Genomic DNA, 18443 nt, shown 5'->3' with positions numbered 1-18443 from the left:
TTGGGGACTTGTGCTCACCCCTTCAAGATGGTACCTGCATACCATGCTACCTTCTTGATGTGAAATTTCCTGTTTGTAGTGATGGGGCCCCTCCCTCCACCCAGCCTTTCCAGCCACATTCTTTCCAAGGTAACATTGATCTTTTTAAGATAAAAGACTCATGGTAAAGATGTGTTCTGGAGGCCCAGCTGTCCTGGAGTTGCATAATGGCATGACATCCTGCCAGCCCTATGACTTGACTGCAGAAGCTAAATGCAGAGGAACTTGCCCCAACTCTAGAAACATAAACCCTTAGCTGGTGTTGATATGTTACAGCTGAACATTGAAAGGAACTCAAAAGAGGGCCATCTTATCTACTGTATAGAGTTTTAAAGATACCTCTTCCCATTATCACTCGCTTCCTCTCCGCCTTCCGTCCTCACCAACTCCCCCGGAAGAACCCCTGCCATACTCTAGCCAACCCCTGATCTACTTGGATTATCTGTGGATTCTTCTGTTCTAGACAGTTTCATAAAGGCTGCCACCTCCATGCATTTCTTCTTTCACTTAGCATAATGCTTTCAAAGTTCACTTCTTTCCCTTTTAGTGGGAGAAACATCCATTCTATTAAACATATTACAACTTGCTTATCCACTGATAAACAACCTCTTGCTACTATGAATAATGATTGTGGTATATTCATGGGCAAGTGTTCTCTGTCTTTTACCCTCAAAATCACAGGGGGACAAGAAGGAGAAGCAGGTGAGAGAACCGGCCACTGAAGGGCTTCTCTCTCAGCAGAGGTAGAACAACACAGCAGTAGCTGAGCCTTGGCACATAAAGCCAGGTTACACATTCATTCCATATCTACTCTCCCCACCTTGTCAACCATGGCAAGACAAAGGGACATTTTGCCATTTCAAGAGGTTGGCCGTGGGAAGCCAGAAAGTTTGAGTGATTTACCAAAAGCCACCTATCCAGGAATTGAAACAAGAAGTTCCTCACACATAAACATCTCCTTACTCTTGTCCAGAGTCAGCCTTGGCTTTCAGGATGCTTAGCTCAGCGTGGGAAGAAACAAAGAAGACTCTTCTAAAGTGAAGGGGGAGCCAATAGTTGATACTGTGGCTGATGGTTTTTACATAAGGCTAGTGGGGATGAAACTCCTTGTCTTAAGGCTTAGAGCCAGTGGGCCCTTTGCAGTGAGTGTCTTACTCCTGGATGCAGCTGGCCCAGGTTGCCTTCCTCCCAGCAGCTGGCTAAGGGCAGTACTTCTCCCAATGTTTTGGTTGTTCAAGTAGGAGACATGGAAACTTCTGGTGAGTCTCTATAGATTAGGGTGAGAAATGGTGAGGTGACCTCCTGTACAGCAGGGGGGTACCGATGTAGATCCCAAGACCGTGGTAGCTTGAAGATGCAGGGGAAAGAGGCTATGAAGAGACAAAGAGCAGGAAAGAATGCAGAGAGAATCTGAGGATGGTTACACTGGGAAGCTGGTCAGTTTCCCAGTTTGCCTGTGGCCAAGAATGTTGCGTCCCAACCCTTGTGGTTATTTGATTAACAGCCTGATCAGATATGCCAGACTGAACCATGTAGAAAAAAATCAACTGGAGATAGCAAGTGTGGTAGTAGAACAGGAGTCAGTAGAACAGATTCTCATCACCTGTCCAGTCCCAAAGTCCACAGCCCTGGCAGAGCTCTACCAGGGATCTCCAACAATAGGAGGAGCAGGAGGAGGAGGATCTCTGTGGGGAGAGATGAGGCTGAGCTGAGCAAGGGAGAGCAGGCAACAGGCCACTTCTGAAGGTGGGACTCCAGGCCAAAGTGCTTCTCATCTGAGACCAAGGATGACAGGACAGGTATCGGGCCCCTGTGAGTATCAAAGGTCTTGGACCACCATGCAGCTCACGGATCCTGAACCCTGGACTATTGCATCACAGTAACGCCAACTTTCTTTGATTTCCATTTTATTTATTTAGGCTCATGACTTGCAGCATTCAAGGGCATCTGGCTAGTCATTATCAGAAAGAACATCAGTTAGACAAGCTTTCTGAAAGGAATGGGTGTGGTCCTGCTAGTTTCAGGCCCTGCTTTTCTAGGATATCTGTGCGATCCTTTGGAAAACCACATTTGGAGCATGAGGCAGTGGTGGGCATCTGGATTCAGAACAGGACCAGCACAGGTCAGCAGGTTCATCTTGGTACTCACCTAAATCAGTGCTTCTTAGTCACATTTTCATCGATAAAAGCTCATAATCATTTCAAAGAATGAAAAAGCAGAACTTAGAGGTCAGTTAACCTGCCTGAGCCCATACCATAACACATATATGGAGGAGCTGAAACTTGAATCAAAGGCTGTGTGACTCAAATCCATGACATTCCCATTTCTATCCCATGTTGCCAGGTGCTGTCACCCGTAAGAGTTCTTTTCATTTTTTTACTTATTTATTTATTCACTTATGTGTATGTGGTGTGTGTGTGTGTGTGTGTGTGTGTGTGTGTGTGTGTGTGTGTGTGTTTGTGAGAGAGAGAGAGAGAGAGAGAGAGAGAGAGAGAGAGAGAGAGAGAGAGAGAGAGAGAGAACATGCACTTGTCATGACACACATGTGGAGTTCAGAGGTCAACACCTTTGGGGAGTTGGTTCTCACCTTCCATATCTTGTCTGAGTCCAGGTCTCCTGGTTGTTTCTGCTGCTGTGCAGTGTCCTCCAGGCTGGCTGGCTCCCAAGCTTCTAGGTGAGTCCTTGAATCCCATCTCACAGTAGGTGTGCTGTGATCAGCACCACCACATCTCATTTTTTTCATGGATTCTGGAGCTCAAACTCAGGTCTCCGGGCTTGTGTGCTGAAGTCTTTTCCCCGTGGTCCATCTTCTTGGCCCCACAAAAATTCTCAGGTACAGTTTTCTGTCCATTTTACAAGCTTCCACTCACTTCCACCATCTTCCAATGACTTTTGTATAACCATCAAAATAACTAATCATTTGTATGTTAGTATATAATTGTACACCTAGATCTACACACATACAGACACTCATCTTTATAAGAACATCTGTCTACAAACATGCACCCCTCTCTCTCTCTCTCTCTCTCTCTCTCTCTCTCTCTCTCTCTCTCTCTGTGTGTGTGTGTGTGTGTGTATGTATGTGTGTGTATGTGTGTGCATGTGTGTGTGTGTGTGTGCCACATCTTTAACCAGATATGTTCTGTTGCCTTCACAGAAAGGTAGAAGTGGCTTCAGTTTGAATTGTTGAGGCTCTGTGAAGACCTTGGGATAGTGAACAGATGGCAGGCTTCTTGTTTCATGTCAGTTCTGTTTCTTTGTTTCCTTCCTCAAGACAGGGTCTCACTATGTAGCTCTGGATGTTCTGGAACTCACTATTTAGACCAGGATAGCCTTGAACTCACAGAGATCAACTTGCTTCTGCCTCCTGAGTGCTGGGGTTAAAAGCATGCACCACCCCACCACCCAGCTTCATATCAACCCTTAAAGAGAGAAATCAGTTCCTTGTGACTAGAAAAACCACCACATTGCAAGTAATTCTGAGTGCCTCATCTGGGAATGGATCTCTCATCCCAGACAAGAAGTTTTGAATAAACTTCCATTCTTGGGACATCTCTAAAATGGTACCTAATGATGTATCTGTCATAACCAAACAAACACCTTTGATGTGGGCTAAATCTTCACTGACTCAGGATGGGGTACACACCCATTCATACACATGTACCTGCCAGTGAATGTGTAGACTGCCCAATATGTTACAATGTCAGAAGCACCTAAGCACTAGGCAGCTAATGTAGAATAAATATGGTAGATATAAATGATGTAGAATAAAAATGGTTCTGATGTGGCTAGCATGATATAGTGGGGTCTTAAGGACAATGGAGGATGACTACAGACGTCTACTACCTCCTGATAAATATTGCAAGGGTAAAATGTGGAGGTGTAATCTCTCTAACATCAAGAAAGGCTGGACGTGTCAACTGATCTGAAGTCTCCATTTATTTTAGTCCTGGCATCTATTTAAGACAGTACTTTCCAAAGTCCAAAAGCCCGCACAGATTTGCAAGATTACACTGTAGCTAGAGTTTTCTTGCCTGGCCCACAGTCAGGACAAATATCTGTCACCCGCCAGTCCCACAGCCGCTCAGACCCAACCAAGTAAACACAAAGACTTATATTGCTTACAAACTGTATGGCCGTGGCAGACTTCTTGCTAACTGTTCTTATATCTTAAATTAATCCATTTTTATAAATCTATACCTTGCCACGTGGCTCGTGGCTTACCAGCATCTTCACATGCTGCTTGTCATGGCGGCGGATGGCAGTGTCTCCCTGCCTCAGCCTTCCGCTTCCCAGGATTCTCCTCTCTCCTTGTCCTGCCTACTTCCTGCCTGGCCACTGGCCAATCAGTGTTTTATTTATTAACCAATCAGAGCAATTTGACATACAGACCATCCCACAGCATTACATTAACCCATGGGTTGCTGGTTGGCTTTGCTCTCTCTCTCTCTCTTTATGGATAAAAATGTGCATTTTGCCAACATAGTGTCAACTCCTGCAAATGACTGGAGGTTCTCCATGAACCATGAGAGCCAGTCCTTCTGATGTTATTCTGACACTTGCTTCCTCTGTCTACTGTCACCAAAGTGTGGTCAGATGACCCCTACATCAAGGGTCTAAATAACGGTACTAAATAAATGGATTTATAGGATCAGCTCTCAACACCTACTCAGAAATCTGCATTATTTTTGAAACAGGATCTAATTAGCCCAACCTACTCTTCAACTTGCCATGAAGCTGCTATTAGGGTCAGACCTGGATCTAATAGGCTTGACCTCCATCCTCAATAGAACACTAAAGAATCAAAACATAGGGAAAAACAGAAAAGAGAGACTGATTCAATGTGGCCACATCGGGAAGAGGAGCAAAGTGGTTCCATGATGCCTCCTCATGAAGTTTATCTTCTGGGTCCTGACTTGGGGGTTAGGTTTAAATAGAGGCATGCAAACCTGAGCTGTTCTGCTCAGTATGTGGTCCCACCACCACCAGTGTCTCTCCTGCAAGGGGCTCTCAAGTTGTCAGAGCCATGGGAGGTCTCCTGCTAGACAAGCTCCAATTAGCTGGTACAAGCTTCAACGTTCTTCTTCTCCCAATGTGAGAGTTTGGGAAATTCCACTGTGTGTGTGTGTGTGGGGGGGGTGTCAGCTACTGTTTCAGTAGTCTAAGAGATAGATAGAGGGGTACAATTGACTATTTAGAATATCTTTATCCCTGTGGACACACTTACATACCTGAGCTGCTCTTGAACCCCAGCTCCTTCTGACTCTACTTCCTGAGTGCTGAGATTACAGAAATGCACTGCCAAGCCTGGCCAAGAAATTTTAACAGGACCATGCACATATTCTGAAACACACTAACATTAGGGAACTGTGGACTCTCGGCCCTGAAGGGACATAGATATTAAGATAAAGCATTTGAGTGTGTTGTGGATTCTCTGTAAAGAACATGGAAAATAATAATAAGAATCAACTTTGTTCTAAAAAGATTATCCAAGTGAATCAGAAGAATCAGAAGAGAGCATCTCAGACTGTGGTCCAGGTCCTGCCTGCCTGAGAGTCACCTTGACATCCTGTCAGAGCGCTGACTTGTGGCTCTTCTGGTTCATAGCTTCTCACCTGTTACACCCATAGTAGGGAATGAAATTCAGCAGTTACCATGGACAAGGCTAGGAATGTTATACAAACCACAAGTCACACCTCTGCCACATATGAGGTATGTGTGACAGTATGAGGTTCAAAAGTGTGAAACACTTCACAAGAGTATCATGGATATATTTTAAAAGAAAAAGAGCATCTTTACATTTCAGCAATGAATACCATAATATTCACCAGTGAAATAAGAGAGTGTCTAGGAATTATCACCAAAATAATGACAGGGAGATGTGAGTGAGGCCAACATGGAATAAAATCTGCCATAGGAGATGTTTGTTGTTATTGTGAGTAATAGGTATATTCAAGGCCCAGCGTGATTCATTATGCCATATTTTTTTAATTTTTCTATATGCATGTTTTTCTATTAGTTCATAATAGTTCATATTAGTTCATTTGTGAGAATAAAAGACTTAATCCCTACATACCACTTCATCATGTGCTAGAGAACTTGGTAAATACTTGGCTGCTAACGAATGGCTTACTCACCGTTTGTGCCTGGCCACATTCTAGTTATTAAGGGTCCCACAGGAAGCCAAGCCTCTTGGCACAGGCCTGGAATCCCAGCTTCTCTGGAGGATTGCAAGTTTAAAGCTAACCCAGGCTACAGAGTGAGTTCAGGGCCAGCATGGGCAACTGATGAAGCTCTCCCTCACAATTCAGAAAAGGCAAAAGAAGGTGGAACATGTACAAGGTCCTAAAGTCAATTTGGGTTTCAGTGGGAGGGGAGGAGAGGAGTAGTCCCACAAGAGGCCACACACCTTTCTGTAACTGCTTTTAGTGACTCATTAGTGACCATAGCTCCTTCAGTGCCATAGGCTTGTTTATAGTCAGATGCTGGCTAATAAAATCACTTAATGTGGATGGTACTTGAGAGGCACTCAATTAGAGCCAAAGGGGTGGAGGCAGTTCATGGGTACAGGGAGGCTTTAAATGATGCAGAACACCCCCACATGCCTGTCCTAACACCAAATGGACGCACCTCCAGCTTTTCTCCTGGGGTCCTTCTTTGATGCCTGGAACACCTTGTTCCTGCCATCGGACCTCACCTCCACCCACCCTTTTTATTACAGCCTTTGCCGTCAATCAACACCTCTTTGCCTGCTCAGGTATGCACATTTGGCATTCCCAACTAAAGCACAAGCTCCGTGGAGATGGGAACAATGGCCCTCAGATCTCTGTAGTCTCCGGTGCTGGCACACAGCATGGTCCACGATGCACACGTAATTGATGGATGCCACAGCAGCCACAAGAGGCCCCACCCTGATTCCTCTTCAGATCACCTGCTACAGGAGCACAGCTGACCAAAAGTCTCTTGGAACTGCTCCTTTAGGTCCACCACAGCATTCTGCTCAAGCCGATCCTGTTCAGTGGCTGAGCATAGGGATGGAGTCAACCTTCCCTGCCACTCATGTGTGTGCACATGTGCACACATGTGCGCGCGCGCGCACACACACACACACACACACATGCACGCGCACACGTGCACACCACTGTTGTGGGATGTTCTCTATGCTGGGAATGTATTGCTAAGACTGATTGATAAATAAAACACTGATTGACCAGTAGCCAGGCAGGAAGTATAGGTGGGACTAGCAGAGAGGAGAACTGGGGGAACAGGAAGGTGGAGTGGAGGAGATGCTGCCAGCTGCCACGATGAGGAGCAGGATGTAAAGTACTAGCAAGCCACAAGCCACGTGGCAAAGTATAGATTAATAGAAATGGGTTAATTTAAGATAAAAGAACTAGATAACAAAAAGCCTGCCACGGCCATACAGTTTGTAAGCAATATAAGTCTCTGTGTGTTTACTCGGTTGGGTCTGAGTGGCTGCAGGACTGGCGGGTGAGAGAGATTTGTCCTGACTGTGGGCAAGGCAGGACTGGAGAAAACTTCAGCTACACACCACTCACACACACACACACACACACACACACACACACACACACGCACGCACACGCACACACACACGCACGCATACACACACTCACCTTCACTCCATCAGACACCGTAGTGTAACTGTGCCACATGACCTCTCCTTCCTCCACCTCCATTCCTTGGACTCTCATCTGATCTGTGGTCCATGTGCACCTGCTTCTGTTTCCTCCACCTTGCTCCTGCATGAGCATCTCTCACAATGGACAAGAGCTCTCAGCTTCTCCTTGGTATCTGCCTCTCAGGAGCTCCAAACTGTTGAAGACTTGCTGCAGACTTGCTACTTAATGCACCTGGACTTCCCCGATAAGAGTGGACTTCCACACTCTTTCTTGCTCATAAAACCAATTCTCTTTAACTTCCCACTTTTCTTTTAGTCATTGTGAACTTCTTGTCCTAAAGCAAACTAAATAAATTCTTCTGCAATAAACTTGAATCCTCTATTTGAGTTTGTTTTTGAGACAGGGTCTTGCTATGCAGCACTAGCTGGGCTCAAACGCACAGTAATCCTCCTGCCTCCAGCTCCTGTATGTATCATCAACCCTGCCTGGTTCAAATAATTCTATTTTGAAGAACTATGCATCAGTGGCTTGGGGAACCCTGTATAGTTAAAACTCCTGCTGTGACTTTGATCTCAGCACATCTCACAGGGACTTACATTCATTACTCTTAAAACGGGGTTAATAAAATCTTCCTTCCTCCTTCATGGAGATGTTAGAGGGATGTATGCTCCAAAGCTGTGACTGAAGAGAGGATTCCAAAGTTAAGGGTGCATACTGCTCTCCCAGAGACTGAAGTTCTCTTCCTAGAACCCACATCACTACTGCCTACTCCAGTCCAAGAGGATCTGGTATTCTCTGGCCTCTGCATGCATCTGAACTCATTTACACATAACACACACACAATTAAAACTGAAATAATAAATAATAATAATAAATAAATAAATAATAAATTCCAAAAACATAATAAAGGCTCTAAACCATTCTAATGCGGGTTTGGTAAACTTGGATGCAGAGCCCAGAGACAAACATTTCAGGCTTTGTGGACCACAGTCTGTCTCATGACTACTCAATCTGTCATGCAATGCAAAAGCTGCCCAAAGTTGTGAATGAGGGAGTGTGACTGCGTCTCAATAAAACTTTATAAAAAATGAAGCTAGAGCATTGTACGAGCATGAGATGAACTTGGTCAAAGAGCTTTGGTTTGCTGATATTTGCCCCAGAGTCAAGTTCATAGGTATCATTCTAATGGATGCCCAAACTATTCCTCAGACATTCGAACAAATTCAAACTGTTCCTCAGACATTCAAACTTGACTAATCAATCAGAAGCACCCTCATGCAGTGCTAGAGGTAGCCTCAGAATCCTCCTGGAACCAGGGCTAGAGATGAAGCTAAGTTGGTAGTGTACAGATGTCTATTGATGCTCCACCCCCAATCCTGTTCTGTTTCCACAGCTCATAACTGAGAAACAGAGGCCAGTGGTTCAGTAATAATAAAGACAAAGGCAACTTAAAATGCATAGAGACAACTTCTTCAATGGTAAGCATGCTGATATAGAGCTAAAAACCAGTCATTTGCACTTTTTAAATAATAAAAATTTAAATCATTTTACACAAGGTGGTTGTGCTGGTTATCTAAAGCAAGAACAACTACTCCTAAAGTTCCTTCTTCCCTCTCCCTGGAAGGCTGGACTCCATTCTGCTGGTGTGAGTAGGTGTTTGCTCCAATTTACCACTGGCAGAAAGTGGGACATGCTCCCTGGCCCTGGGCTACAGTCCAGGAGGCAGGGTCCATGCCCCTCTTCTACAGTACCGTCCAAGCGGTGAGAGGCAGATGCAAGCTGCCACCTCCTCTCCCTCGAAGCCAGTGTCTGTGTTCAGGGCAAAGACACAGCGTTCTGTGCTCTCTCTTCCTCTTGCAGTTGTTTGCCACTGCATCTGGAAAGGCATTTCCTCTCTTACATCAACCTCTTCACCAGGAAGATCAAAGGCTTCTGTAAACCATGCAGCTTCCCAGTATTGAAAATCCACTCTCCTGCCCGAGAAAGCCAAGCTCCTTACAAATAATAAATAATAAATAGGTGAACCTTTGCCCTCTGGGGCCAGCTATTCCTTCTGGAAACTAATGATGGCCATAGAGTTTCTCCACAGTTAGAGTACACATCCCATAGGCACCCCAAATTCCCCAGCCTGCATGATTGCCTCTTTGTTTATGTGTAAACAACAATCACAAAACAGCTATATTCCTCAAGAGGAATTGCTAACCTTGTGGTTAACATATGCTTTTAGATGACTTCACCTGGTTAGGGCTTCCCCAGTGGCCCTATTTGGGTGACAGCTTGGCTGCCTGGCAAGGAAGCTTCCAGGGAGTCCCTCAAAGACCAGGGGCTGCAACATGGGTGGTAGCTTCCATTCTGGAAGGCAGTGAGCTATGCTTTCACAGTAAGTCATTAACCATATGCCCTTAGCACACATAGCTCAAAGTTGCCCACAACCTCAGGATTCCAGAGGAGAGCTAAGCACTGGCAAAGTTGTTCCTCCTCCTCCTCCTCCTCCTCCTCCTCCTCCTCCTCCTCCTCCTCCCTCTCCTCCTCCTCCTCTTCTCCTTCTAACCACTTTTAGATTTTTTTTTTATGTATGAGTGTTCTGCTCACATGTGTATCTGTCTATCCTGTGCATCCTGGAACTGGAGTTACGGACAGTTGTTATCTGCTTTCTGGGGACCAAACCTAGGTCCTCTGCAAGAACAGCAAGCGCTCTTAACCACTGAGACATCTTTCCAATGACCCTGCCTGAGAGCCATTGGCTTCTAGAGAATAGACTTGAAGTTGGGGACTATTGAGTAGAGTCTTAAAAAGCTACAGACTAAGGTTCAAATAATCAGAACCCTGGGTCACCTGGCCATGTCTGTCACCAGATGTGTATTCATCTGACATCTCTCTTTGTTCCCACTCCCCACCTGGCTCCCACCAGCCTGATTTTACTCCCAGAGTGTCTGTGAGCAAGTAAAGGGAAACAAATTGTCTTAGTTAGCGTTTCTATCACTCTGCTGAAACACCAGGACCAAAAAGCAAGCTGGGGGAGGAAAGGGTTTGTTTGGCTTACACTTCAGCAGTGCTGTTCATCACTGAAGGGAGTCAGGACAGGAACTCAAAACAGGGCAGGAACCTCGAGGCAGGAGCTGATGTAGAGGCCGTGGAGGGATGCTGCTTAACGGGCTTGCTTCCCTGGGCTTTTCAGCCTGCTTTCTTATAGAACTCAGGACCACCAGCCCAGGGATGGCACCACCATGGGCTGGGCCCTCACCCATCGATCACTAGTTGAGAAAATGCCTTCCAGCTGGATCTCATGGAGGCATTTCCTCAACTGAGGCTCCTTCCTCACTGATGACTCTAGCTTGTGTCAAGTTGACAAAAAAACCAGTCAATACAAAAATGTTGAGGAGCAGTGAGTTGGAGGGACTTGAGGAGGATCCTGGTGCTGGAGTCTGCTACAGAGCAGACCAGTCCCCTTTATAAGGAAGCCCACCTGACCTCTTCATAGAAAGTGCCAGCCTCCTCCTACCCCACTCTCAATCAGTTCATCTCCCTCATCTGTCTTCATTTTCCTCAGCTATACAGATCACCACGAATCACTCACAAACTGCTCCATAAAATGGCACCGAGGTCTACTTTGTTTCTGTCCCTCCACCAGGATGTCAACTTCTTAGCAGCAAGCCGGCACTCATTATTTTTTTTCTGCTCACTGTAGTATCTCTACCATCTAGAAGGAAGTCTGACACAATATGTCCTTTCTAAATCCACTTAATAAATTAGCTCAGGAGTCACAGAGGCCACAGCTCTGGAGCCAGGCTCAGACTCCGCCTCCTCCAGGAGCTGCTGCCATGTTCTGGGGGCCGCCCCATTGTCCTGCAGTGCTTGAGCTCTTTTTCTCAAGAGCTCTGTACCGAAGCCCACTGTGTGCTGGATTCCAGCTAGACACTGAGTTTACAGATAAGACAAGCAAAGTCCTTCTCCCCACAGCTTGGAATGTCACTTAGCACATGCAAAGTAGCCAGCTTGGGTTTCCAGTTGTTCCTGAAAATAGGATTTTCTTTTTCTAATCCCTTTCTCTCTTCTTCTCTTCTCTCCCCTCCCCGACTCCATGTAGAGTGTGTGTGTGTGTGTGTGTGTGTGTGTGTGTGTGTGTGTGTGTGTGTGTGTGTTGTGTGTGTAGGCTGGCACTGTCTGAACACTGACCCTATTTTTAACACAGGATAGCTGTGCTCTTCTGTGATTAGGTGGGTCCTCGGTGGGTTGAAGGTGGGGTCAGCGAGGGGCAGCGAATGCAGAGCTTTGGGGTGAGGATTCTGGGGTGAGGGGCTGTTGTCCATAGGGAATACTTCCTAGGCCTCGTGTCAACCCTCTGACCTTGGGTGAAAGGTCACCAGGCCCATTGTGAGCCCCATGAACTTGGGAAAGTCCTCTCCCTCTGTGGTGTTTCTGTATCAACAGCAGCAAACGTGCATCTAAACGACCTCTCAGGCTTTTTTCGTCCATGAGTGTCCATCATGATTGCCAACCAGTGCTCCTTCACCCCCTGCAGATGGTCCTGACACCCCAGTCCTGAAACCGAATATAGTGTTTAAAATGGTCTTTCCATAAAGGAAGCGCCGTTGAACTTGAACTTCTACTTCAAATTAGTAGAAGAATGAAAGAGCATACAAGAGCCCTAGCATTCCTCTGTCCCTGCTTCTCCATCCACACCTAGTGCATTCTGACTATTGTCCACTACACACTCCCCACTGGGGCCACCTCCTCCCAGAGCCCAACCATTGGCTGTCCTCATTCCTGTCTTGCTCAAGTGACTTATCTGATTGCCATAAGGTCCAAAGCCCATTAGGCTCTTACACTCACCAGGAGACCTTGACTTTTGGCCCCATGGCCTCCTCCAGTCAAAAGCCAATGAACTCATTTCTTGAGCAACTTCTCCCATATCATGCTGGTCCTGACTGCAGAAGATGAACTGAGCTGAGAAGAGACATGAGGTTAAGACACTTGAGCTGCTGGCTCTTGTCTTACAGCTGCACATGGACAGGAATAACTCCAGGTTCCCTGCCCTCATTCCCAACCATTGCCCAACCACACACAAGAAGAAGTGCATGGCAAGTTCCTGCTGGCTTTTGGAACCACAAACAGTCTAGATTGATTTGTTCTTACAGCTCATTGGGTAATTGTGCTGACCTCTTCCCTCTTTGCCAGGCCATGAGGCTCCCTGCTGACCCACAGCCCATTCAGATAGGCAGGAACAGCAGCCTCTCAATTCTAAAGATCTGAGATGCACAGCGCACTCACTGAGTACAGCCCATTCCAAGGCATGATGAGACATGAGCAAAACAACTGCCTCCTCACTAATCATTTCCAGATCTTTCCCAACACAATCTTCCTTTCAAAATTAATCAGGTTACCACCAGCTTCAGATGTGTTTGTAGCAACAACACCTGAGCGACTGAGTGGTGACTGGAAATACTTTGAATCAAAGTTTATGACCATGTCATTTTGTCAGATCTGCTTGATTTTTTTGAAAAACAAAACATTTCGTGCTTGTGGGTTCTATAACGATATTTAAATCTATAGGATACATAATATAAAGAACTGTAGGGTGCCATGCCTGCACCATCTGTCACCAGCAGCTGGCCAACTCAGCTGCCGTCTGGGCTGAGATCCAGAGCTTTGAGTCAGTCCACCCCAACATCTACTCCATCTACATGCTGCTGGAGCACATGAAGGAGCCAGTGGTACAGAACCAGATCCAGGAGCACGTCATTGCCATCAAAGATGAAAACCTGATGCATGGCTGTTACACAAGATGGCAGCTGCCTTCAGCATGCACGTGAGACCTTGGAGCAGTTCTGAGGAACCTGAGAGACCCATGGAGTATCCACAGGGAGATGCAATGGCAGAGGAGGAGTCTGTAGAGCCTGCAGTATCCCTAAAACAAGCAACAAAAAAGGCAGGTCCTATGGGAAGACGCTTTTTAAAAGGGGACTCACAAAGTTGGAAGGAAAGATGGAGGAGTAGAGCCTTGCATGGTAGACAGTGCGGGGCCATGGCACTGTCCACAGGCTGGCTGTAAGCACAATGGTTGTGCTCAGTGAGTCTTGGGGTGCCAGGCATCAAGGGGGGGAAGGTGTGTGGAGGACTGGAGTTTGCACAAATCCTGCCCATCCCAGATGCCCTGCCAAGCTGCAAGATCACCCTGACTCTGGGCAAGCACAGGATATCCGAGACAAGTCTCGGCAATGGTCCAGTATTTATGGTGCTTTGGAAATCAGAAACCTTAAACTAGAGCAATGACTTGTTGTAACAAGCATTTGCATGTAAAGCTGTTTGCGGGGGGTGGGGGGGGATATGCACTGCATGACACACTGCCTTTTGCACTGCTACTTCAGTGAACAAATATGAGGCGGAGAGATGGGAAAGGTGGAGGAACAGAGCAGAGCAGTGTGAGCACAGTAGAGAGAGGCAGAACCAGAGATTCCACAGAGGTGACAGGTGTGGGAGAAGGCTGTGCTGGGCATCGGAGCATGTTGTTGCCAAGTAGGGCTGACAGGGTGGTGTACAGCAACCTGAAGCTCTCAAAGGTTCTGCCCCCAAACATACCACCCAGCCACACAACTGCCCTGGCTCTGAGCAGTAATGGGATGCCTGAGATGCAGAATGGCTCCTTTTCTGGATTCATCTCCTCTACAGACTCCCATGGGCCCCCAAGGCCATGTTGTTCTATATAATCCATGCTGCTGCCCCAGGCAGTGTTGATACCTGAGGTTCTTGTTGATGTCTGAGTTCTGTGCTGCCACTGAGAGCCATGATGGAGTCCATAGTCCATGCTGCAACCAAGGATCATGTCGATGTCTGTGCTCTGTACTGCCTCTGGAGACCATGTTGAAGTCCATGGTCCTTGCTGCAACCAGAGGTCATGTGGATGTCTGTGGTCTGTGCTGCCACCTGAAGACATGTTGATGTCCATGGCCTCTGCTGCCATCAAGGGCATGATGGTGTTCATTGTCTGTGCTGAGGCCAAGGGCCATGTTGATGTCCATGGTCTGGCCAGAGTCTATGTTGAGGTTCATGGTCCTTGCTGCTGAGGAAGACCATGTGGATATCTGTGATCTATGCTCCCTCAGGAGGCCATGTTGGTGTCCATGGTCAGTGTTACCACTGAAAGCCATGTGGATGTCCTTGGCCTTTGCTGCCACCTGAAGCCATGTTGACGTCCATGGCCTACGCTGCCACCAAGGACCATGATGGTATCAATGGTCCATGCTGTGGCCAAGGGCTGTGTTGATGTCCATGGTCTGTATTGCCACTGGAGACCATGCTGGTGTGTGTGTGTGTGTGTTCAAAACCCTCATCTACCAAGGAAACGCAAATTAAAACTACGTTGAGATGTATCTGCTTCAACCAGTCAGAATGGCTGTCACCAAGAGAAAAATATCCTAACAAATGCTGATGAAGAGGAAAGCCACCCTGGTACTCTGTGGTAGAAAAATGAACTAGAATAGCCACAATGGAAACCAGTAGGAGGTTTGTCAAAAGCTGAAAACATAGCTAGCTTGGGATCCAGCTATACCACCCCAGACAGTAGATATGAAGCAATCTACCATACTGCAGAGATTCTGGAACACCAGGCTGATTGCTGCACTGTACAGAGCCAAGTTACGTAAGCAGGTTAGATGTTCAGCAGTGAATGGATTGAAGAAGGAAATGTAGCATACAATACAGAGGTGGAGTTTTACTTAGCTATAAAGAAGAATAAAACTAAATCACTGGCAGAAAGATGGGTAAAAGTGGAGATCATGATATTGACTTAAAAGAAGCCAGATTCAGAAAGACAAGTGCCAGATGTTCAATCATATGTGGAATTCCCATAAGAAGAGCTCGCGCGCGCGCGCGCGCGTGCACACACACACACACAATGTGAAAACAGCAGAACAATTTGGGAAGAGGAAAGAAACCAACAGGAAGGGAAGGGGAGACAAGAGAAGGTAATGGAGGGTGACTATAATCAAAGTGTAAGATGCACACGTATGAAAATGTCATTATAAAACCCATTGTTTTGTATAATGAATATATGCTAATGTTAAAAGCCTACAAAGATTATCCAAATCTATAGTCTCCAAAATCTTTACAAGTTCTGCCACCAAGACATTGGAGCATTAAAGTCAACCCTCTTGTATCTATTGAGTGCCTGCTCCTCTCAAGGCACTGTGCTATAGGTTGTCACACAGAAGTGTGCAGCTCAGTCTTTGAGTTGGGTGTGTGACATTACTACTGGATTAGCCTATTTTCTGTTAATATGACAAAATACTTGGGGCTAAATACTATATAAGAAAGAAGTTTGTTTGGCTCACAATTTGGGAGAGTCAAAGTTCAAAATCTGGGGGTCCATCTGTTTAGTCTTTGGAGTGAGGATCCCTAACTGCATCACAATAATGACAGAGAATCTGGAAAGAACCAGCCACTCACAGGAGGGGCCAAGTTCACTTTCAAGCACTCTCAATAACCAGCTACAAGAGGCCAACATTAATCCTTCCTAAGAGCAGCAGCCTCAGAGGCCCCTCACCCTGTATTCAGCTCCTCTTCTTAAGGATCCCAGCACCACAGCACTCAGGAGCAGCCTCCAGCACACACCTCAGTGGAACAAACCACATCCAACCATAGCACCTGCATGGTGGGCGAGGTCAGAGAAGCAGCACATCCTACATAAAAACAACGCAAACTCAGCCTGATGCTGGAAACTCCCATGGAGATAGTTATCCAAGGAGGCTCCTTGCTGGGAGGAGGCAACATGGCCCCGGAAGTTCTAGGTCCAGTGTAAATAGAGGCTTTTCTGTCCCGCCCAGTCCTGCAGCCACTTTTAAAATAATCATTCAGAGGCTTAATATTAATTACAAACTGTTTGACCTATTGTTCAGGCTTATCATCAACTAGCTCTTACAACTTAGATTAACCCATTTCTATTAATCTATATTTTTTTATGTGACTTAAATGTTCTCTAGCACATCTTGCTGCTCCAGCAGCTCACTGGCATCTCCCTGACTCCTCCCTTCTTCTCCCTGTAGCTCTGCTTGGATTTCCCGCCTGGCTCTATCCTGCCTTACTATAGGCTAAAGCAGCTTCTTTATTAACCAATGGTAATAAAACATATTCACAGCATACAGAGGGGTTAGCCCACAGCAGTCCAGTTGATGGTTGGCTTGGAGCAAAGAACAAAAACAAACAACAACAACAACAACAAAAACCCAGCATGAGCAATAGCAGATTCAGTCAAATACCATGTGCAGGAAGGAGGTCAGGTTGGAGAGTGTGCAAGTGCAAGCAGCAGAGAGCTCCTGGGATGCAGTGGACAACTCTGAGGAATATCTTGTCATTACCAGGGCTGTCAGGAAGACAGCTGGCTCATAATTGCGGAAGTTACTGTGGAAACCGTCCATGTTTTCTGCTTTTTCCACACTCTATCATCTGCTCATGGACCTTGTCCTGATTTCAAACTGGCTGAAACATTTGGGAACATCATGTCCATACCCTCAGGATGGATAAAAAGAGTCTTTCTCCCACTTTTTACATTTTAACTAAATTTGATCTTTGACAAGTTGGTAGATACTTGCACATTCATTCTGGTCACCCTGAGCCCATCTGTTCTCCTCCCACTCCCACTCCTGTGGACTCCCCTCCTTCCTGCAAGTCCCTTTCCATGTCCACGTCTTTTTGTTTTGTTTTGAAACACCACTGGTTTACCCCCCACTGCAGCCATGAACTTGTGGCAGCTACAGCTGCCTGCACTGGGCTGCACGAGACTGGATGTGTCAATGGCCGGTCATGGGGGAAGACCCTGTGGTCCTCCCCTTCCCTGGTGACCCACTGTTTATGAAGGCCTTCTCATTTAAAGATGTTGTCTTTATTGGAAAGGATCTTCTAAGGTGTCATCAGGCCAGGACGGATGTCATGGCCACATAGCAGAAACGGAATGGAATTTTGTATTTTTTCAAGTTCCAAAGAGGAGGTACGCAAGAGAGCAGGTTATTAAATAGAACTCATAAATCAATAGCATCTGACACACAGCAATAGTAATCATCTAATAAAATGCTATCATACTATAAGAGGTCATCAATGGCCTCAGTAAATGTACCACATGACCCTGTTTTAAGTTTCCTAAAACTAAGTGTTTAGTCAAACTACGGGATTTTTTTAAAAGCTTCGCTGTAGCAAATATAAACTCTGCACAATGGTGGGTATGTCATGGCGTTTTCATGCTAATGTCCCCCCTTACTCTCTGTCGCTCCCCTCTCAATCCTCTTCTCAACTAGTCTTCCTTCTGTGTTCCCCCAGTGCGCTCATTTTTCATGGTGAGCCAGTCGGTTTAACTGGGGTTACTTTCAGAAGCACGACCAACTTACCAATAACTATACCACTGAGGAAAATGTCTCCCCTTTCCCAGCAACCACTGTCTGCCCCTCAGGGAGGGGCTAGCCTCGTGAGCCCCTCCCCTGTCAAGGAGAGGATGCTGGTAGGCCTAATTTTGTGTGGATCTTGTGCTGGTAATCACAACTGCTGAGAGTTCAAGCATGCAATGGCCATGGCATGGTGTAAGACAGCATTCCAAACACCCATCCCTTGCCCTCTTCCCTGGTGTTCTCTGAGCCTTGAGGGGTCGGCGGCAAGGGTGTGTGTGTGTGTGTGTGTGTGTGTGTGTGTGTGTGTGTGTGTGTGTGTCACATTAAGGCTGAGCACTTTGACCAGTCAGGAGTCTGCAGTAACCACCACAGACTGGAAGGAGGAGGC

Source organism: Peromyscus californicus, unplaced genomic scaffold, assembly GCF_007827085.1.
Source record: "Peromyscus californicus insignis strain IS unplaced genomic scaffold, ASM782708v3 Scaffold_4__1_contigs__length_199733344, whole genome shotgun sequence".
Taxonomy (NCBI): Eukaryota; Metazoa; Chordata; class Mammalia; order Rodentia; family Cricetidae; genus Peromyscus; species Peromyscus californicus.
The sequence above is the reverse complement of the archived record's forward strand: the minus strand, read 5'-3'. Positions refer to the sequence as shown.